General features: G+C 40.5%; 1 protein-coding gene and 1 pseudogene across 9 annotated transcripts in view; both read left to right on the top strand.

The window, feature by feature from the left end:
* The window catches only part of LOC141581597 (ubiquitin-ribosomal protein eS31 fusion protein-like), a 43,267-nt pseudogene extending 15,921 nt beyond the window's left edge, over nucleotides 1–27,346 (top strand).
* The window catches only part of MBNL2 (muscleblind like splicing regulator 2), a 175,019-nt gene that overhangs the window by 70,379 nt on the left and 77,187 nt on the right, over nucleotides 1–27,453 (top strand). The window lies entirely within an intron of this gene.

The following is a 27,453-nucleotide window of genomic DNA, read 5'->3' as shown; positions in this document are numbered from 1 at the left end:
TCTCGGTCAGCCTCAGGTCTTCCCGAAATTTCTGAAAACTTCACTTGAAGTAACAGTCACTTCTTGATACATACTATAATTTCTTCTTTATTTTCCCATAGGATTTCTTCTCATTAAGTTCATCTCAATTTACATTTTTCTCAGGGAATTATTTATTTCACCCAGATTTTCAATTTTATCACTTAAAATTATTTGACTTTAAGTCAGTCTTCTCCCTATGACTATGTAGATAATTTATAACGTATTTGTTTTCCTTTTATTTTTTAAATTAAATTTGCCAGAGTGTGGTGTGTCTGTTTTATTTGAAGAACCTGTTCTCGGACTTAACTGCCAATTCTACAAAAGATAAATTATTTTATCTCATCATCATTATTCTTATTTTTACTTTTGTGTTTATTATTTCCTTTCTCCAGCTTTCTTTTTAATTGTTTTGTTGTTTTACCCCTAATTTCTGCGTAGAATATTTAGTTCTGCTCTCATAACACTTTTTTCAGTAAAGTATTTAGGGCTGTAAATCTACTACAAAAAAAAAAAAACAACAACAACAAAACAAAACAAAACAAAAAAGAAAAACAAAAAAAAAACGGTTTTGGCTGTATCTTATAGATTTTTGTTAAATAATATTCTCACTTTTGTTATTTTCTAGCTTGCTTGACTGACTCGATCATTATTTATGCAACCAATTCTAAAATATCCAAGTAATCTGGGTTTTCTTTTTCCTTTGAAATTCTACTAGTAGCTTATATTAGTATTTTATTATTAAGATAATAAGGTGCAGTTTTACTTTAGAAATGCACTGAAGTATTTTTTGGTCCAGATTATGATCAATGTTTGTACCTGGTACACAACACCTGAGAAGATGCATTTCCTGTTCTTAAGGTACAAGGTTATATCAATGTGCAGATATTTATCCAAACATTAAATAATTCAAGTTCTTTATGTCTGTAATGATTTCTGTTTGTCCCCTTGACCTGCCAGAGAGTTATGGTGATGCAAGAAATTTTAATACTCCTCACATGTTTCCTTGTATTTCATAGAATGATGCTGTGTTATTCTGAGCTTACTGTTTCCTGAGTCTCGGCTTTTTTATGGCTCTGTCTTGTATCAATATGCAATTAACCTTTTTTCAATATATTCTTTATTTTTGTTTTTGTTTAATATTTTTTGTTTCCGTAGGTTTTTGGGGAACAGGTGGTATTTGGTTACATTAGTAAGTTTTTCAGTGGTGATTTGTGAGATTTTGGTGCACCCATCACCCTAGCAGGATACACTGAACCCCATTTGTAGTCTTTTTCCCCTCACTGCCTTCCCATCCTTTCCCCGAATCCCCAATTTTCTTCAATTTATTCTTTAACATGAGTATACCACTCCTGCTTTTTTTCTTTGTGCTATCTTGTTTCATTCTTTTATTTTCAACTTTCTCCTACCTTTTCATCTCATGTAAGCTTCAATTCATTGAATTTGATTTTTATTTTGAATTAATATTGAAATCTTGTGTTTCTCTGATATGTGTATCATTTCTAGCTTAAGCTCCTATATCTACCTTCCTTTATTTTCTTTTTTCTCACACTGGCTCTAAAACCCCTCACCAACTGACCAATGACTCTGTGTTCAATATTGTGCCATGCTCCTTGCAAGACACGTGGAAACATAGCACTCAGTTCTTGTTCTTAGGGATTTTATAAACTAACTAGGAGATAAGTAGCCACGCAAAATTTACAATTAAATACTAAAACATGTGTACCAGTTATTAGCTGAAGAGACTTTTTAAGAAAATAGAAGTATTAGCTGCAAAAACAACCAAAATATGTCATAGCAGAGAGCATTACGGGTGAGGTAGAATTTAGCTAAGTGGGAAGACAGACCTTCATATTATTTACTCTGCATCAGTGGCTGCCAAATGCTGTTCCTTTGGGGACTTACGGAGACAACTGGTCAGTAGGTCTGAGTATGGATCCCAGTAATCTGTATCTTTAGAAGCTCTCCAATAATTTAGCTGCATGGCCAAATTTAGAAAACGTTGCTTGAGATAATTATATCACATACTCTGAAACGGTTCTTACACTGCATAAATCTAGTAACTATCCCTGAAGGTCTTACTTAAAGTTTTCATTTGTCATACAATGTTTAAATAAGGCACAAACACTATGTTAACTCATAGATTACATTTCCCAAGTCAGGATAAAAAAAGATCGAGCACCTGCCCTACGCCCTTTGACTTTTTATTCTTGTGACAATGCTAATTGCAGTGTCCAACTATGCAGCAGCCTATATGTCATTAACTATAACTATAAACAACACAACCACCACCCAGTTCTTGTCAGTCTGAAATATTATGGTATCATCGTGAGGAGAAAGTAAGTAGTGTGTGAAAAAATGGAAATGAATGAACTGGATGTGTTTACTCTGGAGAAAGAAAGATTCGGAGAAGACATGATAGCCTTCTACAAATATTCAGAGTTGGTACATTGAAGTGGAAGTAACTTGGTCTTTGTAAAGAACAGGGCCAATGAATGAGATCTGTGGGAAGACACATCTTTGTTCAATATGAGGAAGAAGATACAAACATGCCTTGAGGGATAAAAGTTTCCATCTCAAGAACTGCTCAAATAGGTGCAAGACTGGGATTAGTCTTCAGATTGTCTTTTAAGAGTTTCTTTTTTTTCTATTCTAAAGATACTAATAGACAGTCCCATGCAGAAATAATTGCTAAAGTGGCCAATCCCAGCTTAGCAATACAAGTTTTCCCCTGTGCCAGGGTTGAAATATTTGGTTGCCTAGCAACGATTACATATCTATGATGCATCAGAAAATCGTTAGTTTGTGCCTGGGTTGATTTGGTAGTTCTTAGCACCATACTTGGTTCATTTCATTCATGACAAGTATTCCCATTATAGTTTGTTACATATCAAAAGGATGTTGAGCTGCAACTTGCACAGTAGTCATCTTTATCAAACCCTACCCAGCTGCCCAGCTTAGCCATAATGATCACAATAGAAATAGATGTTTGATTCAGGCAGGAGATGACAGGAGAGGACGGTGAGAGCACAGCAACGGTAGGGAGACTCATAAAACTGTTAAAATACATTAAATCTAGTAGGGTTCTTGGAGGGATGGTACAATTTTAATCATGAACTCTTCAACTTTGAAATCCTGTGAATTTTTAATAAGTAACTAATACTAGCATTTAAGGTATAGAACAGAGTTTAAATACATAGCATACTTCGGTCATAACTTTGCATTTACAGTCTCCTAGGAAACCAACAAAATATATCTGAATAGTTTAAAAGTATGATCTCATTTATAAAGAACTGCTTTATATCACAAGAACCAAAGAACTGTTATTTGTCAAACTTCCACATTAAATATCTGCCAAGATATCTTATTAGGTTTTCTTAGTAATAATGACTCAGTACATAAAATAAACCATGGAACTCTGTCAGATTCTATTCATGTTAAATAATTGAGACACTCATTTCCTCTCCTTTGTTTGATTTCTCCAACCCAAATCATAATGTTACAAAGTGATCGATTTTGATTCATTTCTCTTTCTCTCTGAAAGATTTAGAACTGCTTTAGGTAACTTTTTATTAGCCAGTCCAAGACATTGGTACAACAATATAATTAATAGCATTTTTAATGAAAATGATGGCATATTAATTGGTAATTTTTGGATGAGTGTTCTTCCTAATTACTTATTAACCTTTAAATCAGATATACACAAGGGAACAGAACAAGATTCATGTCTTTGAGTATCTGAAAGCTTTTTCAAGGTGCTTTTTATAAAAAGAATCCAGAGAAACTGTTTTTTCCCCCAGAGGAAACTTAAAATTATATCAGGAGCTAAGTGTGGTATGATGCTCAGCACATTAATATGCCACAGAATTTTTCAGTATAGCTTTTTGTGGCCCTTCAGTGAATCATCATTAACAGAAGTATGGTTTAATAAGATAATAAAGAGGATGCCATCAATTTTTCTTTATCATTTAAATTGGAGCTGCTTGCAAAAAGGTGCTTAAAAGAGAAAAATACTATTATCAGTTGAGATTGTCTATTTGAAGGTTTCTACATGCATTCTAGAAAATGAGGGAGGCTGGGCCAAGAGAAGATTTCTAGATCTTTGGCCCCAAACATTAAGTCTGACTTTGTGGAGCTGAAGAAAGTTCTACAGATAAGGTGTGATCAACCTGACTCATTTCCATTTACACAATAGGCCTATCTAAATGGTTCAAGATCAAGTAGATTAAGAGGCAGATAGGAAAGGGCATCCGGGTCTAAGGTTCTTGTCTGTGGCTCTGTCCTGGTCTGAGTTTCTGACTGGCCCTTTTGTCCACGTGGTATTGTTGAAGGAGAGTTACCATTTGAAGGTCAAAGTTGCTTTTTCACTCCTGCAGATTCACTTTCTACCTATACCTTACCTCAATGCCTTTGTTCTGTTAACTCTTCTGTTTTCTTCATCTGTCTCTGCCTTCTTTCATTTATGTAATGAACATTTATTGAGGGCCTAACTACATGAAGTTCTGTCTTTGACATAGAGGGTGCAGCAGTGAAGACACCACTACTGGCTTCAAATTGCTGATAGTCAGGAGTGGGGTCAAGATGAGTATCAGGCAATTGCCATACAGTATGGTAAGTACCAGGAAGGGTCTCCATGTATCCTGGAGTATAATAAGATCTATGGCATGTCCTCTGGAAACAAGTTGCAGGCTTAGCCAACTCAGACTTGGGGTTGGGGAGGTCAGAGAAAACATCTCATCAGACTTGACTGGGAGAATTGGTATGGGAATGGATGAGTGGGCGCCATGGCCATCTCTGACTCTGCCTTCTCTAACTCCATGAAGCTGCCTGTTCTCTCAGCCACCCTGTCCCTGTCCCTTCATGTCTCCATCTTCCAAGTCTCCCTGCTAGATCGTTATCTACCAAAAAAGTAGCCCCAGCCAGGATCATCCATCAAACCACTATGCAACAATAGAGACTAAGACGCTGATTACAGGCCCTGCTGTAGGTTGAAGAAGAGTTGATGAAGGAGTCTGGATATCCGTTCTTTTCCTATGGTTTGCCTCCTAGTTTTAAGAGGTCTGAGTGCAGCTGCAGACCAAGTTTCGACTGTGGCTCTGCATGTCATTCTAAACAAGCAAAGCCTGCCAGAAGCAACATGCGAAGACAAAATGCTAAACTATAGCTAGAGCAGCAATTAATGAAGAAGTCAATAAACACATAAGCAAGCACATAAAGAAAATAAATAAATAGGGATAACATTAGGAGAAATATCTAATGTAGGTGACGGGGGGATGGATGCAGCAAACCACAATGGCATGTGTATACCTGTGTAACAATCCTGCACGATCTACACATGTACCCCAGACTTAAAGTATAATCTAAAAAAAGAAAATAAATAAGCAAACAAAATATTTCTTGAAAGGAGAGGGAGAAGAGACACATAGAAGAAATCATAATATTAGCTGCTGTTTACTCAGGGTATACTACACATTGTAAACTATCCCCTTCTTTGTATTAGACATCATTCTTTTTTTTGAGACAGAGTTTTTGCTCTTGTTGCCCAGGCTGGAGTGCAATGGTGCAATCTCGCCTCACCACAACCTCTACCTCCTGGGTTCAAGCAATTCAATTCTCCTGCCTCAGCCTCCTGAGTAGCTGGGATTATAGGCATGTGCCACCACGCTCAGCTAATTTTGTATTTTTAGTAGAGACAGGGTCTCGCCATGTTGGTCAGGCTGGTCTTGAACTCCTACCTCAGGTGATCTGCCCGTCTCAGCTTCCCAAAGTGCTGGGATTACAGGTGTGAGCCACTGTGCCCGGCCGCAGATACAATTCTTAAAACAATCCTGGAAGGCGATTTCTTAAAAACAAAACAAAGCTTCTGGAGTGGTCTTTGGCACAAAGTAGGAAGGCAGTAACTATTTCTTGAATACATAAATAAATCTTTCTATTTGCTTGGTGTCTGTCTTCCCTCTCTTTCCCTGGAATATAAGCTCTCTGATGGCAGGAACCTTGTTTTGCCTTCTGCTATATCCCAAGCACCTAGAATGCAGCCTGGCACATAGGAGACACTCAATGAGTATGTCTTCTCTAAAAGATGGAAAACCTGAGGCTTAACAAGATGCAATATCTTTTGCAAAATCACACAATAACTGGGAAGATCTGGGGCTTGACCCAAGTCAACCCATGACCTTTTTCCCTTTACATAACGTCTATCTTATCTTTTCTTCCTCCTCCCCACAATCATTCTCTTATTACATCAGACCTCTTTATATCCCAAATATTCTTTTCTGTCAATAATTCACCAATAAGGTCTGTTTAAAGGACTTAGCACAAAAGCATGCACTGGTGAATGAATATTTCACATGTATCTATTAGAGTAGGAAATGATGGGGAAGTTTTATTCTCCTGTCTGTGCCCAAAAAGCAGTCGAGGAATACACCGGCATAAAGGATTGCTTGTCCCTTGCAGCTACAGTGGGCCTTCTGCTATGGAGACAGTGCAGCTGAATCTTAATAATGTAAAGTCAAACTCACTGGTGCACTACAGCTCATCTTCAGGATCACCTGAGGTCATGTGGTCACCAGATAAGTGTAGGCAGACTGTAATCTCATAGTATAATGATCATAGGAAAGAATAACTTGTAGCAGTACCTGGCTGGTTTGGGAGGAAGGCAGAAGGAAAGCAATGGGATGTTAGGAATTGCAGGATTAGGACTGAAAATTTTGGTGCTGGTCTGAAGAATCCACATGACTCAGAATTACACAAAGCATGGGCATTGGTGGTTTTTGTTAGTACTAGATTCCAGCTACTTTTTTATTTTTCTAGTTTTTTTCCCATTCTTTCTACACTGACTTCTTCTCTCTATTTTTCCTATTAGCTGAATGAAATTTAAAGCTTTCTAATATCGTCAGTGTTTTAGGGAACCATGCACTATCACAGTGCATAATAGTATGTGTAAAGGTGAAACAAGGTTCCTGCTGTCAGGGAGCTTACATTCTGGGAAGAGAGGAGAGGAGACACGCACCAAGCAAATAAATAGATTTATGGAATATAAATTGATTTAGGCTTTTGGAGGATAATCCATAAATATATATTACATTCTTAAAGGTTCACAATGGTTCAACTCAGTCATTCCATTTCTAGATATTCATTCTAGAGAAATACTTGGGCATATGAACAGAGTCATATACATGGATGCTCATGTCAGTAGCAGTAATAATAGCAAAAAGGACAAACAATCACACTGCTAATCAATGAGGAACTCTAGAGAGGGAATTGGTTACATGAACTATGGTTCATTGATACTGTGAAATACTGTATGTTTGGAAATAAGGTAGAATTACTATATCTATCTATCTATCATCTGTATCAAGAACACACACACTCGTGACTTGAAAAAGTCTTCAAAACATATTACTTAGTAGGAACACAAATCCTTGCTGTACTATTTTGTACACTATTATCTTTTTTATTTGAAAAACATTCTAAGAGATATATTCCATAGGTGCACATATAATGTGTCAATGAGGTTGTAGCAGCTAAGCTGTAATAAGAGACCCAACAATCATATGGCTTTTAACCATATGGCCTAGACCAATGAGCAAAAAGCTTACTGCTGTCTCATCACAGGATGTAGGGGTGTTCCACAGTCATTCAAGGCCCATATTTCTTCCATATTGTGGTGGTTCTGCCATTCTTTAGGTTCTAGGGCCTTAGAATTGCATAGACAAGGCTGAGTCACTGATATAGCCAGGTCCTAACCAGCCATAAAGGAAAAGAGAAAATATGGGAGAGACCTATTCACTACCGTAAGGGTCCCACCTTAAATACCACACACATCACTTTTACTCACAACCTATTGGTGAAAACTTTGTCCAACAGCCACCTCGTATAGCAAGGAGGGTTGGAAATGCAGGCCCTGGCAAGACGACCATGTAGCCAACCATAGCTCTCTGACAGTGAAAGTAACTGAGACTAAGTTTTGCTGGACAGCTAACTGTCTTCCTCACCATATAGAGCAACAGTGTCCCCAACCTTTTTGGCTGGCATCAGAGACTGGTTTCATAGAAGGTGGGGGGATAGTTGGCGGATGAAATCGTTCCACCTCAGATCATCAGGCATTAGATTCCCATAAGGATTATGCAACCTAGACCCCCGCATGTGCAGTTCACAACAGGTTCCCACTCCTATGAGAGCCTAATGGTTCTGCTGATCTGATGGAGGCAGAGCTCAGGCAGTAATGCTTGTCAACCTCCTGTCTAACTTAGAATCTGTAGCAGTTCCATGAGACCAGCTTAAGCTCCCGACTGGCCTCTCTTAAAACATTGCCTTTCTCTTCTTCTTACTTTTCACCTTCAACATCTCTACTCCACTATACTCTCTTCCATGCTAACCACCATTGAACTGCTTCAGAAATTTGAAGGCTCAACTTCTACTGGATTATAAGTAGGATGCTCAATGCCTACTGGATTATAAGAAGTCAACAAAATTATAATCCAGTAGGGATTATACCTACAAATGACCTTTTACCCTTGCACTGGGATTTTTTTCACTCACTCCTTTACTCACACAAATATATTGGGCATTTATAACAATGATAGATCCATTAGGAAGCTGGAATGATGAGACAGAATTGTCATTGACACCAGCTGTCCCCTTCAGAAACATATATTGAATTAGCCAAACAAGACATCTGTGTCAGACTAGATGAGTAGCAATGGCAGTTGATGTGCCTGAGTTAGTGGTAAAGCTATTAAGCTAAGTAGGACTTCAGAATGGGAGACGATGACTAGGATTAGGAGGTTTAACTAGAGGTTCCTTAATGAGATGAGACTGGAATTGTACCCTCAGGCATCTGTGGTATTTGTCTAGACATAAAGACATTAACATGTACGGTGGGAATGGAGTGAACACTTATTGACTGCCTGCTACAAACTGTGCCCTGTTTCAGGCATTTTGCCTGCATTACTCCATTTATCCCTATAACCTATCATTAAAATAGGTACCCTGATTTTACAGAGAAAGAAAATGAAGCAGAGAGCTTATATTAATGCCTCTCCACAGGCTAGGAAGCAGAAGAAGTGGGATGTATGTCTGGTTTCTGATGACCTCACTGTGTCTCAGAGCATTTCAGGCAGGAGGAGAAGCAGGAGCAGTGTGATGGAAGAGAGTTGAGTGTGATCCATCGAGGGACAGGGAGGAAGGGAGGAGAGCAGGTTGGGTGGCAGGATGTCATTCCGTATGCTTTTAGGTTGAGGTCACCCTGGTGTCTGATGTGCTCTGGTCCAAGAGAATTGAGTTACTTGCAGGAAGTGCTGTATCATGCTTCACCTGGCACTGAGTTCTCCACCAGCCGTGGGGGAAAGAAACCCTACAAGTCAGTCCAGCTCCACTGGCCCAATTTAACAAACCAATTTCGATGAGGGGTTTAGTTAACAGAAAACACCACCAGCCTCTATTAGTTCATCAATAGCAAACGCTGACCGAGAGTCCTACAACCTTCCTGTATCATGAGCATCAGTTGCTCTGGTGACTTGTGGTCACTAGAACATAGGGCAGATGGGTATCCTGGTCCCTGACCTACATGGTCTCAGAGCAGCAGTAAGCTCTACTCCTCTCGGATTTCTTCCGGTTGGACGCTTGCTCAGCTCTTCATGAGGTGACTGTATTCCAGTGTTTCTCAGACATCGTGTTCTTTAAAACTCCTTGAGATTTTGGCAGCAATTTCTCAGCACGTCCTTGGAGGTGTGTTTCTCTCTGGTCCTGCAGCTATCACCCCTTGCTTCTGCCCTGAAGGCCCTCTCCTCTGGAAAGCTGAAACAAAAACAATCTTCCTAAGCTGTTTCCCCTCCTTTCCCTCTCTGACCCAAGCCATAAACAATTCTCAAATGCTTTCCAAAGACCTTATCTCTAGAAATGGCTCATTATTTTGATAAGTCAAATGAGAGGAAGAGAATCCCTTTTAATTAGAAAGGCATGATGGGTAATGCTTTTTATAGAGTGTTACCTCTGTATTACGGGGGGCCCGAATGCCGAAATAAGTAATTTGTTCTTTTTCCTGAAGGTATCTTGGCTGTGGGGTGTGGTTGGAAGGAGAAAGCCTTGGAGTTCTCTGAGTTAGGAAAATGATAGGGTAGATGTTTATGATTTGTAATCTGGTAATCTAGAGTGGTAATATGTGCCCAGCACTATGCCAAGTTCTTTACAAGTGTTTCCCTTAATTCTTACAAGCAACCCTATGAGATTGGGCCCGTTTTGTGGATGTGACAGCTGAAGCTTAGAGAGTTTTATTTTTCCTATGGCTGGTACATGGCAGAGTTGAGTTTGATCCTGCTAATTTCAATCCAAACACAATGGGTGTAAATATGTTGCCAGTGAGGACAGAGAAACTTCCAGGAGGCTGTTGTGGAGTCTGTACTTCAACTGGGGGCCAGACTCTGTTGGCTCTGGGAATGGAACAGAAAGGAAGGGTGAGGCCGTTGACAGGAAAGGCTGGCAGGCAGAGAGTGAAAAGGACAATGAAGAAGGGAGGGAGGGGCACTGACTGAGAACCCTGCAGCCAAGCGTGTTCCAGCAGCTATGCCACCAATCCCTACCATCATGTCATGAAAAAGTTCTTATTTTCTCTATTTTGTGGTTGAGGAGATAGGTTCAGAGATTTGAAATGACTCCATAGCATCCAAGTGGCAGAGCAGGGATTTGAACCAGGCCCTATGTGATTTCCAGTTCGGAGCATTTTGTACCTCTCTTTACTCTCCAGATGTGGGGTCAAGCTTCAGCCTTGGGCATGAGGAGGAAGCACAAAATCTTTTCCAGAAACAGGGAACTTGTGTCCCAGTGAAGGACATGTGGGCGGGCTTTGGGATACTGAGTTCCTCGGGGAGGTAGCAGGAGTCTTTTGGGTTTGAAATTTCTTAAGTGTCGGGGGACAGGAGCTGGCAGTGCAGATTTGGATGGCAGAAGTCACGAGGCAGATGCCAGCCCCCAAGGGAAAACAGGTAGAGTCGGGAGGGTTCTGGGGGCTGGCAATGGGTGGGGGTGCCCACAAACAGAAATGAGGATTAACCACAGGACCAGCAAACACAATGGGGAAGGTACCATAGAAGAAAATAAGAGGGTGCCAGGGTCAGAGACAATCAAAATGGATAAGGCATAGAGGTCAGAATCCAGGCACACTCCAGCCAGCCAGCTGCTGGCTCTCCCAACCACCCAGGCTGCAGCAGTGATATTTTGGATCATGTCAATTTTATTAAGAATATATTACATTGGTTCTTCCTTTTTGGTCTGCCATCTGTGCCTCAGGTGGGGCTGCCACCAAAATGCAGATTTTCGTGAAAACCCTTATGGGGAAGACCGTCACCCTCGAGGTTGAACCCTTGGTTACGATAGAAAATATAAAGGCCAGGATCCAGGATAAGGAAGGAATTCCTCCTGTTCAGCAAAAACTGATCTTTGCTGGCAAGCAACTGGAAGATGGACGTACTTTGACTACAACATTCAGAAGGAGTCTACACTTCATCTTGTGTTGAGATTTCGTGGTGGTGCTAAGAAAAGGAAGTCTTACACCACTCCCGAGAAGAATAAGCACAAGAGAAAGAAAGTTACGCTGGCTGTCCTGAAATATTATAAGGTGGATGACAATGGCAAAATTAGTTGCCTTCGTAGAGAGTGCCCTTCTGATGAATTTGGTGCTGGAGTGTTTATGGCAAGCCACTTTGACAGATATTCTTGTGGCAAATGTCTGACTTACTGCTTCAACAAACCAGAAGACAAGTTAATAAAAGACATGAACTAACAACAACAACAAAAGAATATATTACGTTGCATTAAATGCTGCAGCCATGAAGGGCACTGCAGTGTCTCCTCTCAGGCCTCCCTGCTCCGGTGGCAGAATGCCCCATTTTCTCAGGGACACTCTCTGACGGGCTATTGTTTTCCAAAAAAGTATTTGCTGAACATATGCCTCACAAAAACGAATAGAAAAATAATAATGTAGACTGTCTCTGAACCTTATAGGAAAGTGTAGGCTTTCATTTAATGAGCTTTGGAGACAGCATAGCAATTTTTGATGTCCTGTCAAGTTAGTTACATTGCAATTCTACCAGAATTTTACATTGAGCCAGAACTGGCATGTCCCAGGGTATAAATTAGGCATGATTGAATATGCACCAACTCTTCCGGTCACTGGGATAAAATTTAATGCTATGATTGAATAAGTGACATTGTTGTGGCCTGACAAGCCCTCTCTCCAACTTCTAGCCCATTTTCAGAAAGTAACTGGGGAGGCAGAGACCATCATATGACTTGACACCAGCGTTTTCCAAACCGAATCCTACATTTGATAAAGGGCTCCAATCCACGGCTCTTGGTTTATATTTTCAATAGAGGGGACAGGAATTTGCATTTTTAAAAATTCTCTGATTAATTCAGTTGGAAAGCCATATTAGAAAACACTGATTTATGTTATTCCAGTAGAAAAGTCTTCGTCGGTCATAGTATAAGATCTTTAAAGACCTGGTTTTGGATTCCAGATCTATCATTTATAAGCTAGATGACCTTATGCAAATCATTTGCAAAGTGGCAATAATAATAGTAATATCTAGTCTGCTTAGCTCGTAGTATTGCTATAAAAATCAAGTGACATGATGAAACAACAGAGATTTGCAAACTATTAAATGCTTACAAACAAAACACATTATTACATAGAATTAAAATAACAAGTTCTATGGTGTTACTTCCACGATAGTCTCTGAGGCGAGAAAGTTGGAGGGATACCAGCTCTGCTTAATTTAGAGAAGTTCTTTTTGACCTTTATGGTTTAAAATCTGATTTATATATTGACCTTCTACATAAGGCCTCATTGGAATCTGCTGCTTAAAAAAAGGGGGGTTGAAAATCACTATTGTGTGTTCTTTTGGGCTTTCTGCCCATATTCTTCCTTCTTTTAATTACCAGCCCACCCTTAATCAATTAAGTGCTAATTACCACCTTCACGGATATTTTAAAAAGGTAAAATTCCAGTTAGCATCTTGACTTGACTTCTTATCAGGTGTTCTGGTTAAATTATTTGGTTTAGTTGAAAAACAATGGCTAACATATATTTTTAGATGAATTACTCTTATTTTCAAATTTTCTTTCTACTACCCCTATGCATAATTAGGAAATTGCTTTAATAGGATAATTTCTATTTAAAATCTACTAATTGGAAATCGTGAACTCAAAGAGATACACATGTATCAGATGATATGAGCAAATCAGAAAACGTATCAGTCCCCAATGCTCGGACAATATTAGAAAGATGTAATTTTAGATTAACTGCTTAAAAGCCTAAACCATCACTTCAAAATCCCAAATCGGCTGGGTACAGTGTTTCATGCCAATAATCACAGTACTTTGGGAGGCTAAATCAGATTGATCACTTGAGCCCAGGAGTTTGAGACCAGCCTGGGCAACATGGTGAAACCTCATTTCTACAAAGAATAAAAAAAACAATTGGCTGGATGTGGTGGCACATACCTGCAGTCCCATTTACTAAGGAAGCTGAGGTAGGAGAGTTTATCACTTGAGCCTGGGAGGTCAAGGCTGCAGTGAGCTATGTTCACACTACTGCACTCCAGCCTGGGCAACAAAGGAAGACCTTGTCTCAGAACAAACAAGCAAAAAATTCCAGGGATTTTATCTTTTTTGCCAGAGTCTCATGATGAGTTTCTCGTGAAAAGTTCAAGACATTTGACAGAAAGCTATCCAAGCAGTAATGGTTTCTAAGAGGAGCTGAACAAGGGGGAAGGGGAAGAAAAGGGATAAAAAAGGGAATAGAACAAATGCGTTAATTCCAACAGATTCCAGTGGGGCTTTCTCTTCCCGGAGCCTGGAGGTGCCCTGGCATTAGTGTGCCCTCACTGAGCAGTTTCCACTGCTAGTCTGCCCATGTTCCCTTTCTCTCCTCATACAGAGGAAAGGTGGAAAAATGAAAACACTTTCTATGGCATTAAAAATCGTTTCCTCTCCCCTTTCCCCAGTGTCCCCAACCAGAATAACCTAACTTAATAGGATATGTCAGATGATGAAACTGTCTGATCTTCCTCGCCACCGCCCCTTAACCCTTGCTCACTGCAAGGCAACCTGGTGGCTGCTCTCAATACTCCACCAACTGCCTTTGATGAGACCACCAGTAACTGTTTAATTGCCATATTCAATGGCCATTTTTGCAGCCCTTCATTTTGCTTGACCTCTCAGCAGTGTTTGACACAGTTGAGCACTCTTTTTCTTACTTTCTTCAAACTGTTCCATCTTCTTCTTTCCTCTTCTTCAAGGCACATGTTTCTGGAGACTTCCATTACCCTCTGAGAGCAAATTCATGGTCACTCCTTGCCACCACTGTGGCATAAAAGACACCTCTTTCCTTATATTGCAATGATTTGTAAACATGGAGAGGCTGGGACTGGGCACCAGTGGGATTGCCTGGGACATAAGTGGGAAACTCACCCCTTGGTGGTCCTCATTTCACTTTCTCCATCTGAGCAAGAAACAAAGGAGCAGATACTTCCAGAAAAACTTGAAGGGCTTCCCAGCACCAGAAAGGGATGAGGAGAATAGGTGTCCTACTTATGAGCTCATTTTTCATGTGGAGGAAGCCTGCTTGGGAAGCAGACAGCCTTTGGACATTGGTCTCCTGGGGCTCAGTAGAGTCTGGTGGTGTTGCCAAGCAACAGAAACAAGGCTCAAGGACTCTAAGTTCTTGTCTAATTGGGAAGAAAATTTGGATGGATTCTCAACAGGATTTCAGGAATGTGTGGAAGTTCTGCCTTGGTTGGATCATTCTGTGTTCATGAAGTCTCCCTGCATGCCCAGCCCTGTAGACTCTGATTTTTCTCAATATAGCATCTTACTCCTTATCATTCAAGGCATGTTCCTGCTGTCTACCTGGTTAATTGAAAACCTTTCTGGAGGATAGAAAGTCTAAATCTCATGGGTTCCATCTCCCAGCACGCAACATAAATAAAACCATCTTCAATAAAACCATGTTGATTGGTTGATTGATTATTTGACCTACCATCCTAGCTGGTTGTCAGAAATCCTCTCTATTTTTCTTGGTGGGCACAAGTTTAGTGATACTTGTCGAGGCCAACTTTGCCTTTCAACTTTGAACTTCTATTGATTTTTCCACTATGTGTGCCAAAGCCTTAAATTGATTCCAGATGCTTAAAAGAGATGTATATTTTTCTTCTACACGTTTTAAGGAAGAAAAAGAACTTCGAGTGTATTTTCCCTAGACTCAACCAAAGCCAGATAGTTTTTCCAGCAATGTATGAATGAACAACAAAGTGGTTACTTTGGAAGCCGGCATGCAGTTATATTGGATTTCAGAAAAGTCAAGTAATCCCATGTTTCATGTGATTCCAGGTAAAAGAAAAAATATTTAGTCAGCAACAGGAAAGGGAAAAATAAATTCAAAAGCTCCCTTGTGCAGATTTGTGATACAAAAACTGAAAATTTTAATGTAGCAGCAGTATGCCAAATTACATTAGTAAATATGAATTGCTTTTTAGACAAAAGAATATTTGTGACATTTTTGCTGTTTGAAGATAAAATGATTTCTTTTTTGTTCATTGAATCATAAAATCTTGGACCTGGAAAAGACTTTAGAGAATTAAATTATTTTCCACCCAAGTGCTAAGATAGTGACTCCTCTAGGGCACGGATCATATTTTCTGCTCCCTCTTCAAAATGTCCACAGTGCTGAGTCAAATGCTGTGCACTCAATTCCTTAAATAACACTCAGTGATGAGAATGCTGTTTACAGATACAGGGGATAAAAACAAAAATCTCATCCTTACTTTCTGGAATTGTGTTTCTCTTTGAAAACAACTCATTTTGAGCCATAGAGATATTATAACAAGAGGGATTACATCTTTGGGATTTTCCTTGTATCACTCATTTCTAGTCATGCAAAGAATCACACTGGTGCTTTTGTTGCCAGACGGGAACTGGCTGGCTGCCACATGCCTGCGGGCCCCGGTTCATAGAGGACCAGCACATTGACCTGCTCATTCAAAAACTGTTACCAGAGCTTTACCTTTATATCACCACAGTACAGTGACTTACAATGATTGCAGATCAATACTCCTCTCAGAGTTTGTCTAGGAAGTCCTACCAGCTGTCATGTAAGGGTAATTAACACATCTCTCTCAATTATGCATGCTGGTGGAAGAATTTCAAACATTTGGCTGGATAACAAATCCATCCCCTCTGTTAGAGAAAGGTCATCCCTCTGGCCATCTGGGTATTTACTTTTCTTTAGAAATGAGCTTCATGGAATTTTCTGTTGGAAGGGGAAAATGATGAGGACAAAGGGAATTTCCTAGTAAAAATGATGATGCCAACTTTTAACACTGCTCATACCCACACACCAATAATCTTAAATCTTACATGCAACCCCTTTTAAATTTATTCTACTATCTATTAACCTACATCATGTGTGGCCTGCCCACTATTATGACAAGAGCTGCTTTAGAGGCCCCTGAAGTTTTATGATGATCAATCTGTACAACAGAATATTTCTTTTTCCTCTGATGTGTTCACAAAAGATACAAGTGATCACTTTGGGAAAAGGCACTGAGAAGCTTGCAAGGATGAGTAAGTCCCTGCTCTTAAGGAAGGTACAGTCTACCAGCAGGGAATACAAGTAACTGTGACTATGACAATGGTCATAGCCCTTCATTTCTAGCAAGATAAGCAAAGGACACAATTATTGGCATAAAAGAGGTTTTCAATACCCATTTTTAGACTGCATTCTAGCCTGGGCAATAAAGCAAGACTCCTGTTCTCTATTCCTCTTTGTCTTCCTCTTTCTTTCTCTCTTTCATTCTTTTTTCTTTCTTTCTCTTTTTCTTTCTTTTTTTGTCTCTTTTTTCCCAAAAAAAAAAAAAAAAACAAAAACAAAGCAAAAGAAGCCTCGGGGAGAGGGAGACGTTTCTGAGTGGGACTGAGGAGTCAATATGGAGAAAGGGCATCAGAGATGGGCCTGTGGGGGTGGAGTAAGAGGGCAGTGTGTGCAGAAAGAGCCCGTGAGCATAGGCACAGAGGCAGAAAAGTGTGGGTGTGTTTGGAATCTGAGAGTAGCATGGTTGGACTGTAGCATAAAAAACCATGGGACATGTATGGAGATAAATAACAACACTTAGGAACGGGGCTGTGGGAGAGTTTGCATGCCCAAGTGAGGAATTTGGACTTTATTTGGTAAGTGGGGACAATGGAAGACATTGAGCAGGGAAATTAAAATTGTCAAAATGACCTTTGCAGTCAAGAGCAGCTGCATCTTATCTTTCCCCAAATTCATATGTTGAAGTTCAAACCACTGTTAGTGACTGTAACTTACTTGGAGACAGGGCCTTTACAGGGGTGATCGAGTTAAAGTGAGGTCATCAGGGTGTCTTAATCCAATATACCTGGTGTCCTTATTATAAGGGGAAATTGGACATGAGATAATCATGGAGAGGGAAGACAGTGTGAAGAGACAGGAAGAAGATGGCCATCCGCAGTCAACGAGAGGGTGCTGGGATGGGTCTTTTCCTCATGACCCTCAGAAGGAACCAACCCAGCACGCACCTGGATCTTGGACTTCCAGCCTTCAGAACTGTGAGAGAATAAGGCCCTATTGTTTGAGACACCCTGTTTGTGGTACTTGGTTATGGCAGCCCAAGCAAACTAACATCTGGGAATGAAATAACGTGGGCTCTGCAGAGGATGGTAGCAATGGGAAAATCAAGGAAGAAAGGGAGGTGAAAAGCATCATAGAGATAGAAGATTGAGCATAGCTCATGCCATGGGGATTTGAAAATTTTAAATTTTGCAATGTTTCAACTCAACACTAAGAGCTAATTCCTGTTCATTAGTCGGTTTCATTCAATTAACACCAAGAGTAGAAGCTCACTTTCTTCATTCGAAGAAAAGATAAGATCAAGAATAGCACAGAGAAGGACTATCTGTAATGAATTATGAAGCAGGTTATGCAAAAGGCAGAATATTGGTGTCTCGACACTCATTTGAAGAGATTTAACCAAAGTGGAGGCCTAGAAGGGTGCTAAAAACAGAGGACTGTCGGGCAGAGGACTGAGCCCCCAGCAGAAATGTCAAAGTTGAAGGCTTAGCAAATAACAAGCTCCTCATGCTGTCTTCAAGGTTCTGATTGGGCATTCAAAGGCCTGGGTTCAAGTTAGTTCTGGCTCTGACTCCAAAGAGTTCTGTGATCCCAGACAAGTCACGTCCTCTCTCTAGCTTCAGCGTCTGTACCATAAAAAGAGGGTATTGCCCTGAATCATCGTAGAGATTCCAGTGCCAAGAACATTTTCATGATACGATGCTAATTATATGAAGTTTTATGTTAGATACAATAAATACATGTTTGCATACATGTCTGTATGTATGTGAATGAGATTTATAGCCCGCCTGTTCCTAAAAGGAATTTGAAAGAACTTTTGAAATTCAGCATCTTTTTTTTTTTGTTTTGTTTTTGAAAGGAACAACTAAGTAGAAAATCAACCCAAAGGAAAAGAGAAACATATTACCGGTCACCTGATATGAACCCTTTATTAGATAGAACTTTAGCTCTGAGTTTCCTGGCAGTTAAGGCAAAAGGAAAAACATGTGTTCATTGCCTGATAAAAATCAATGTAATATGATTAGGTCTTGAGAGAAACATGCAGATATGCTGAGTGCTCAGATAAGATTACATTTAAGAATAGGCAGGTTCAAGATGCCTATTTTAAAGCCACACAAAAGTCCATACTCTTTAATCCAATAATTCCACTTACACTGAGGAAATCAAAAAGAGGGGGAGGAATGACTATGCATGTGAAAATGCTTGTCACAAAATTATTTATGAAACTTCAGAACTGTAAAGAGCAAGAATGGGAAGTAGAGTTAATTGTGGTGCACTCATTCAAGCAAACACAATGCCAGCATTGTAAACAGTGAGGCTCTCCAGCAGCATAGCGAAGCAAGGTGTGTGATTGGCTCCATAAGAACAATCAGGAGACAAAATTATCTGTTCACCGTGATTATAACTATATAAAAATATGAAAACCGTCAAAAATGAGTCTTCAAACATGGTAGTAATTATGGTAGAGTGGTGCTCTTAAGTGTAAATCCCCCCCCCCACCATGTTTCCCAATGTTTAACAATGTTTACAATTAAATTTAAGCAAACAAGCCAGCTCACACACTTAAGCTTTTCATTCTGGCTATGCTTTATGGGATTATGCTTTTTAATTAAAAGAAAAGAGAAAGATTTCAGAAATGCAAAAATAGCAAACTGAAACTGTATTCCTTGGAAAAATCAATTTCTTGAGATAGTGTTGGTTTTTTAGAAGGGAGTTTTTTTGTTTTTTTTTTTTGTTTTTTTTTTTTTGTTAACCTTGTGTAGCTGTGTGGCGCTCATGCAGATTTCCTCCTGCTTGCTTTGAGGTCACTGAAGCTGCCTGAACTAAACATGTGAGGAAATACTCTTAAGAGGCTAGAGTTGGGTTAAGGTCCAACAGTCTTCTTTCCTTAGCATCCTCCTAGGCTTCCACTTTGGTTAAATCTCTTCAAGTGAGTGTCCAAACACCAATATTCCTCCTTTTGCATAACTTATCCCATACCCTATTACAGATAGTCCTTCTCTATGTTATTCTCGATCTTATTTTTCCTTTGAATGAAGGGAAAGAGCTTCTACTCTTGGTGTTAACTTAATCAACTAATGACCAAGAACTGGCTCTTAGTGTTGACTTGAAACATTGCGAAGTTTTAAAACTTTAAATCCCCCATAGCATGTGAGAACATTCTAGAAACAATCCAACACAGAAAATAACTTGAAAAAAATGATTCATAGAAGAAAAGTATAAGTACACATGTCAATAGTTGCTCCAGCCTTTGGCAAAGTGCTACTAAGTACATGAAAACCAATCAATGGAATACACTCTGTTAATGGAATAAGGGGACGGAAGACATCATGTCAGTTGATGCATAAAAAGTATTTGATAAAATCCAATATCCTCTCATGATGAAAATAAAGAATTTTCTCTTCTACTTGCAGCATTTCTCCTACTTCACCTTCCTTTTTGAGTACTTTTCCTAATTTCATATTTCTTGGACTTATTTCTCATGAAGTCTACTATTTTCTTTCTATTCCAACATCCTCTTTTACTGGAGGTAAGTAATTAACAAATTACTTTACACTGAAGTTTTAATAATTTCAGAATTATTATCATTGCAAAAGTCCTGGATCATGAAGAATAAGAAATATCTCCAAGAAATGAGTCTAAAATGGTAGTTCTCAAAGACCAGGAGACCCCAGAGTGTCACTTCTTCTCATTGGTCTTCACAACCCATAGTTTGCTTTAACCACCACCTTGGAGTTAGAATTCAAATATCAGTAGCCCACAACTTAGATTCATTTTATTACTTATCATTTACTACTCACAGGTTTTTAAAGAATTAAAATTCCTCTTTGGCACTAAGAAATTTTGTCTGAGCACCTATATTACTAAGTATGCTTTCATTACCTATTGATTGGGAACACATCTTATTAAAAGTACTGTGAATTCAAGTTAAAATTGTATGTCTGACTCTGCATTTTATTCCTCACAGTAGAGTTTATAACTTTGGAAACTGCCATGCATGTACTTACTTGCAAGACACTATTTATTCAGTCTACAAACAGCGTTTGTTGCTACATACAACCATGTTACCCTGGTGACAACTTGCATCCATTGGGGTAGCAATGGTCCACAGAGGGAAACGCTGAGAAGCACAGAGGAAAATAAATTCTAAAATTCCTGGGAGGAATTGCACATAAATAGGCTGAAAAGAATTCATTTCCTCTATACCTCAGGACCATGAATTGGAAAGTGGGGGCTCCTAGTGGTGCTTCCTAAATTCTAAAGGTTCAGTGGCTCTTTGAAGGTTTGCATTTGTCAGGCTAAAGGCAGGTCCAAGGTATTAACTCTAAATCCTGAAAATAGAAGCTAAGCTATCAATTTGCTTATTCTGAAGTAATTTTCAGTGGTTTTCTCTGCTTTTCTTTTCCATGCATCTAACTGCACTCCTACCTTCTCACTACACGTAGGACCCACCCCTGCACAGAAGCAGCTCGAATTCTAATCAGCCAGTGTTTTATTTGTGGAACATCCCATCAAATTTTTTAGAAAAGATCTTATTGAACTGAAGAAGGAAATGGAACTTGAGGATGACTTGACACTGTGAGATGTAAATGGGGTTGGCAGAAGTTTGTCCAGGACTTTTTCCTGCTCCACTGAAGAGACTGTCTCTCCTCTTGCTGCCCTTCTTGGAGAAGCATTTTCAGCCTGCTGCCTAAACAGCTGTTGATGGATAGCTTTCTCCCTGCAGCACTGCTCCAGGAGCTGGTAGCAGACATGGCTGATCTATTCTCAGCTGTCTGGATTTTAAGGCTGAGCTGTAGGCTTCAGGGATAGCCACACACATTTTTTCAAGGTCTGAGGCTGACATGCTGGAAATAGTGTGGCCCACTACACCTGGGCTTTTTATATGTAAGCCCTTTATGCTCTCCCAGGCTCTGACCTGCTCTCTGATCACAAGGGCAGTGCTAAATGGAGATCTGTATGAGATCAGCAGTATCTAGCAATTGGGAGTTTGACATAATGCACTTTCTCATAATTTATTAAAGTTGCTAATACATTTAAAAAATATGTGAAGAACATGGAAATTTCTCGGTCATATGGTCCAGTGCATTAACCCTCCATTGATTTTGCATCTCTATCAGAGTAAAAGCCAAAGTCCTTATGGTGACTGGCAAGGGTCACCATCTGGTCACCGCACTCTCCCTACCTCTCCAATCGTAGTTACTGCTCTTACCCTCACTCACTCAGCTCTAGCCACACTGACTAGTTGCTATTCCCAGAATACTCTAGGCACGCCCCTGCGTCAGGACCATTGCACTTCCTCTCTCCTCTCCCCAGAAGCTGCCAGACTTGCTGCCTGCTCCCTTTACATCTCAAATGGCATCTTCTTGTTGAGATCGTCTTTGTTCATCCTATGAAAACTTGTAAAGTTTTCTACACACACACTTTCTGTCTCTCTCATTTCTGTTTTTCTCCCTAGCACTTACCACCATCATCATATTCACTGCATGTTGTATTTATTAATCTTGTTGAGTGCCTGCATTCACCCATTAAAATATAAGCTCCATGAAGACAGGTACTTTTAGCTTGTTATGCTCAACACTCTGTCTCTAGCGCTGAGAACAATGCTACACAGAGTAGCATACATTAAATATATGCACTCAATAAATGAGCACTTACTTATCACTCAACCATGCATTGAAGGAATGAATGATTGAAATTGATGGTCAATTCTGTCCCAGAATATGACTCTTGGGAGGCTCTTGCCATACTAATTTTCTTCTGTTGAGACAATCTGAAGCTCAGGCACTGAGGTCAACAACTCTAATGTTCGAGATCTTCCAAGAAGGGGCGAGGAGATTGGATAAACAGAGTTTGAGTACATCTCCCTTGGCATTTGAGAGAGATAAATTGAGAATCCTGGCTTTCTCACTTCCTAGCTCTGTGGCCACTGATAAGCTATCCAACTTAGGTCAAGCTGTTCAACTCTGGGCCTCAGCTCTCTCAATATGTAAAATAGAATGATATAAAATTCAGGCTTTTATAAGAATCAGGGTTGAAAACATTGGGCATATAGTGATAAACCTTCATTAAAATGAAATGTATTTTCATATATATAAATCGTTTGTATTAATTTGCTTATTGATGAAGTAGAAACTCATATACTTATTGGGATTTTCATTTGAAGAGACACACCGAGTCTATATTTAAACTCTTTACAATAATTTTTGTCTTACAGGAAAAAAAAAAACTTCTTATGTATACTTTGATTAAATTCTCACATGCATTTCTGTTATTTAAGGATCCTAAAATGAAAAGAAATAGCTTCTAAAGCAGTTAAAATAATTATCAAAGTATATTTGTTCACTCCAGATCTCATCCCACAAGGTTTTCAAGGGTCTTGCCTTTTGAAGTCTTTGTCTTCCAAAAATTCATTTGTTAAGCAAGCACTAAGCACTTGCTCTCTTCAGGCACTGGGCTCTACATTATTGGCTATTCCCAATCACAAGAAAGAGTTTCTGCTCATGAGCAACTTACAAGACAGGCCCAAGATGGGATCTGACATCGATACTGATATTGATTAGCATTAATTGATCATTGAATAGCAGGCAATCGGGGTTGAGGGTTGCCCCATAGGTGCAGATTGTTAGAGACATGCAGAGAAGAAAAAAAAAATGCTTTCTCAAGGAAGCTTGGGAGTGGTCAGAGAGTCATTCATGCGAGGGAAAGTCAGGGGACCAAAACAGAGAAATGAAAACAGCTTGAGCAAAGTCATACAGGAGAAGGAAGGCATAAGTCTTTGGATTTTCCCAACTCCAACTGACCTGAGCATGAAAAGAAAGCAGGGCTTGGACTGGAAAGGAAGCTTACTTTCTGGCAATGTGGAAGACCCTGCTTGTGGGTGAGGCATTTGGATGTGATTCAGGAAAGGGTGGGGGTTCTCTGAAGGTTCATTGGAGGAGAGAGACGCACTCATGGCCGTAACCAATGGTTTGTTCATAGCTGTCAATTGCTTTCCTATGCCAATGACTTCCAAATGTACACTTCCAGACCACACCTCTCTCCTGGACTCTAGATTCCTGAACCAACAGCCTGCTTGGTACCTCTCTTTAAATGTTTTATAGGCATCCCAAATGCCACTCCTGCTATTGCCCCACATCTGCTTGAACCATGCCTTCTGCATCGCAATTGATGACAAATATACCCTTCCAGTGCTTAAGGCCCAAAACCTTAGAATCATCCTGACTGGTCTCTTTCCCACTTTACATTCAGTGTGTCAGGAAATCTTATTGGCTTCACCTTCCAAATATACCCAGAACCCACCACTTCTCACTTCTCCCACTACCAGGAGCCTGGTGTGATTCACCATCATCCTTCCCTGGGTGACAGCCACAGCCTAACTGGTCTCCTGATGACACCTCTGGCCCCTTCGGTCCATTCTCACACAGCAGCCGGAGCCATCCTTCTAAAACACCAGTGGGAATATGTCACTCCTCTGCTCCAAGTTCTCATTTCCTTCAAAGAAGAAAACAAGTACTTACAATGGCCTGTAAGACCCTACCTGGTCAAGACATGGTTGTTTCTCAGAACTCCTTTCCAGGTTAGCCCTGGCTCATGGAGCCCAGATTCTCCAGCCTCCTGGCTGACCCTCAGATGTACCAGGCATGTGTCCTCCCAAGCCCTTAGTGCTGGCTCTATTCTCTGCCTGGAATATGCTTCATCTGAATACAGGCAGGCCAACTCCACACCCCCGCAAAGTCTTTGCTGCTAAATTACTTTCTTTGCGGTAATAGCCCTAACCATGTAACTCAAAAGGGCCACCTAACCTTCCAGCCCTCCGCGTCCTACTTACCCACTTGTTCTTCACCAAAGCTCTCAGCATGGTCTGCTGCATAACTTGTATATCTATTTATTGCTTATTGTCTGTCTCCCCTAACTAGAAGCTAAGTTTTGTGTGGACAGGGGCATTTGTGAGTTTTGTTGTTGATATCCCATGTCCCTGGAACACTGCCTGGCCCATGGTAGACTTGCAACATGTGTCTGTGGAGTGAATGAAGGGGAGAGTGCAGCGGAGGGTATAGGAGGTAGAGAAGGCATCCATTGTCGGCACTGTCACACATCTGATGGTCTGGACCAGCCTGACAATGCCAGTGAGAATGGAAGGTGGCGGGGGGATGGGTATGTATCTAGGGCTGGGTAACTCAATGTGGGAGATGCCAGGCTTTGTGATGGATGGTGCATCCATTGCGCTTCAGTCCTGTGTGGTCTGATAAGTGTCACTCTGTTCCAGGGCCAGGTAGCATGTGCTTTTCACGGCGCAGCTGTCTTTGTGGATCACAGAGGCAACCAGCTAAAACGGGGTAGATTAAGTGAACAAAATGTTGGTCCTGTAGAAATAGCTCAAAACTGCATACCCTCCCAGTGGAACCCCATGAAGTGTCAAAGTATGACCTGCCCAGGACAGGCACGTGTTTCATACTGGGGTCATCTGAAGGAGGTAGACAATTCCCCGAACCTACTGTTCCTAGGGAAACTTCTCTCATCTGGGACTTTAGTCTTTTTCGATAAACAAAGCATTGATATGTGCCTAAAGCATGCATACAGAACTCTTAAATGATAGTTTTATATACACATAATCCTTTTGATCGTCTGAAATCCAGGTGCCTCATTTGCAGATTCTGAAAGCTTGTGATCTCCCTGTAACAGGGCAGTCCCAGAGGCTGTTACTGGTGCCTCGTCTTGCCCTAATAGACAGAGGTATGATGGCAGTGGCCTACTTTGGTTATTCACTTCAATTATTAGTTTGATGTATTAAAAACCAACCATATTTATAAAATATACTCGATCACTTTAATTGGATTTGGAAAACTGTATGATTTATGAAACATTACATGGATCCTTCTGGCTAACATTAGGCTTAAATATTACTTATTACTATGCTTTCTTTCCTTCCATTCACGTGTATATGCATTGCAGATTTATGCATGTTGAGGTTCTCAAAGATAAGAAGAGTTTGGTTTTCATCTTTGTAGTCACTTGGGCCTAGCACATTACCAGACATAAGGTAAGAATCAATACTTTGTATTCAGAGAGTGTGGCAGTTCTGGAGCCAGGATGAGTAGGTTCAAGTCTGTATCTTCCTCTTAATAGCTGTGTCGCTTGAGACAAGTTATCTAACCTCTCTGTGCCTTGGTTTCCACATCTGCAAATTGGCATAAAAATAAGACCTACCCAAAAGGCTTATTGTGAACACTAAGGAGATCATGCTTGGCACACTATGAGAATTCAGCCAGCATAATTAGTCTTTACAACCCTATGAATATGTGAAAGAAGAATAGTGATTAAGAGCAGTGGCTTTGGAGTCACACTGCCTGGGTTCAAATCCTGGTTCTACATCTTGCTACTTACACACTCTAGGACAAGATCATTCATCTCCTCAGGCCTCAGTTCTCTGTCTGACACATAGGGATATTAATAGCTCCTCCTCCTCTCAAAGGTTTCTCTGAGATTTTGCATGTGAAACACTTAGCATGGTGTCTAGCGTGCATCTAATGAGTATTCAGAAATAATAATGTGGTATTTGACTGCATTCAAAAGCTGTTGCCAAGTATTATTACCATATATGTAATTCCCTTTTTAAAAATACAAATTAGCTTTCATAATAACATATTAATTCGGTTTGTATATATGTTTGACTAGCAGTTTCTGGACTATCTAGAGCTTAAGTCTCCAACCAGCAGGGACAGATGAAGAACAGCTGGGCTTTGCTGAGGGAAAATAACTTCTTCCACAGTTTACAGGCAGGTCCTCAGAGAAAGAGGAAGTAATGTCATATCTCACTACTGGGCTAAATTTGGCCAAGAGAGACCCCAGGGTCTGGAGTTAGTTCTGCCTACTGGGCCAAACAGATGGAGATTTCACTGCTGTGAGCCTGGGTGTGTTGTCTCAAGGCCTCCACCCTCTCTAGGCACATACTGGAGAAAGATGGGGCAGCAGGAATCTTGAGAAAAATTAGCAGGTATCTGCTGAGCGTGGACCACAGTGAAGAAAAACCCTGGATGGGGACCCTCGGGAAGTGTGAGTGAGCAACAGCTATGCAGAGGGGCACAGGACCCCAGCCTGCAGGCAGGGTTTTCTGGAGGCAAAGATGAAAAGCAGAGCTTCACTCCAGGAAGGAGCCTGGAGGGAGGCAGGTTCTCAGACCTTGAACTCGGGGAAAAAGAGAAGCCTGCGGGACCTTACAGTATAAGACGTGGGACATCCGGTGGGTGTTAGGGCTTGACACAGAGCAGCTGTCCAGCCATCAAAGCTGGGGCCCGGGTGCAAAGACTGACTGTCACTTCAGGATTGGTTCTGGGGACTTGGGCCTCGCTGGGGGAGTGCTGGCCAGGCCCGAGCTCTGGCAACAACCAAGGGCAATAAAGGCTGGGCCTGATGAGAAGGAATGGATGGGCAGGACAGTCATGTGGGTGACGGAAGACTCTAGCTGAATAGAGCAAGCCTCTCCCCTTTCCTCTTCCCCACCGCCATCCCTCTGTGTGTCAGAGTGCCAGTGAAGGTGATCCCACCCACATCACAGGTGAGACTATGCCGAGGCACACCTATCTACCTTTGCAAAAGCAACTCCAAAATGTTGGCTAAATTCAGCCTTTTCTTTTAACCTCCCTCCTGCTAGACTGAATGATGTTTCCCCCTCCATGCAAAGTTAATATCAAGGACAATTTTTATCAAGTCATTCTCTGTAATCAGAATATAAAAATTATCCCAACATTTCTCTCTGAAAATGGATCTTCAGAGGCCCAGTAGCCCTT

The sequence above is a fragment of the Saimiri boliviensis genome, chromosome 16 (genome assembly GCF_048565385.1).
Source record: "Saimiri boliviensis isolate mSaiBol1 chromosome 16, mSaiBol1.pri, whole genome shotgun sequence".
Taxonomy (NCBI): domain Eukaryota; kingdom Metazoa; phylum Chordata; class Mammalia; order Primates; family Cebidae; genus Saimiri; species Saimiri boliviensis.
The sequence above is the reverse complement of the archived record's forward strand: the minus strand, read 5'-3'. Positions and strand labels throughout refer to the sequence as shown.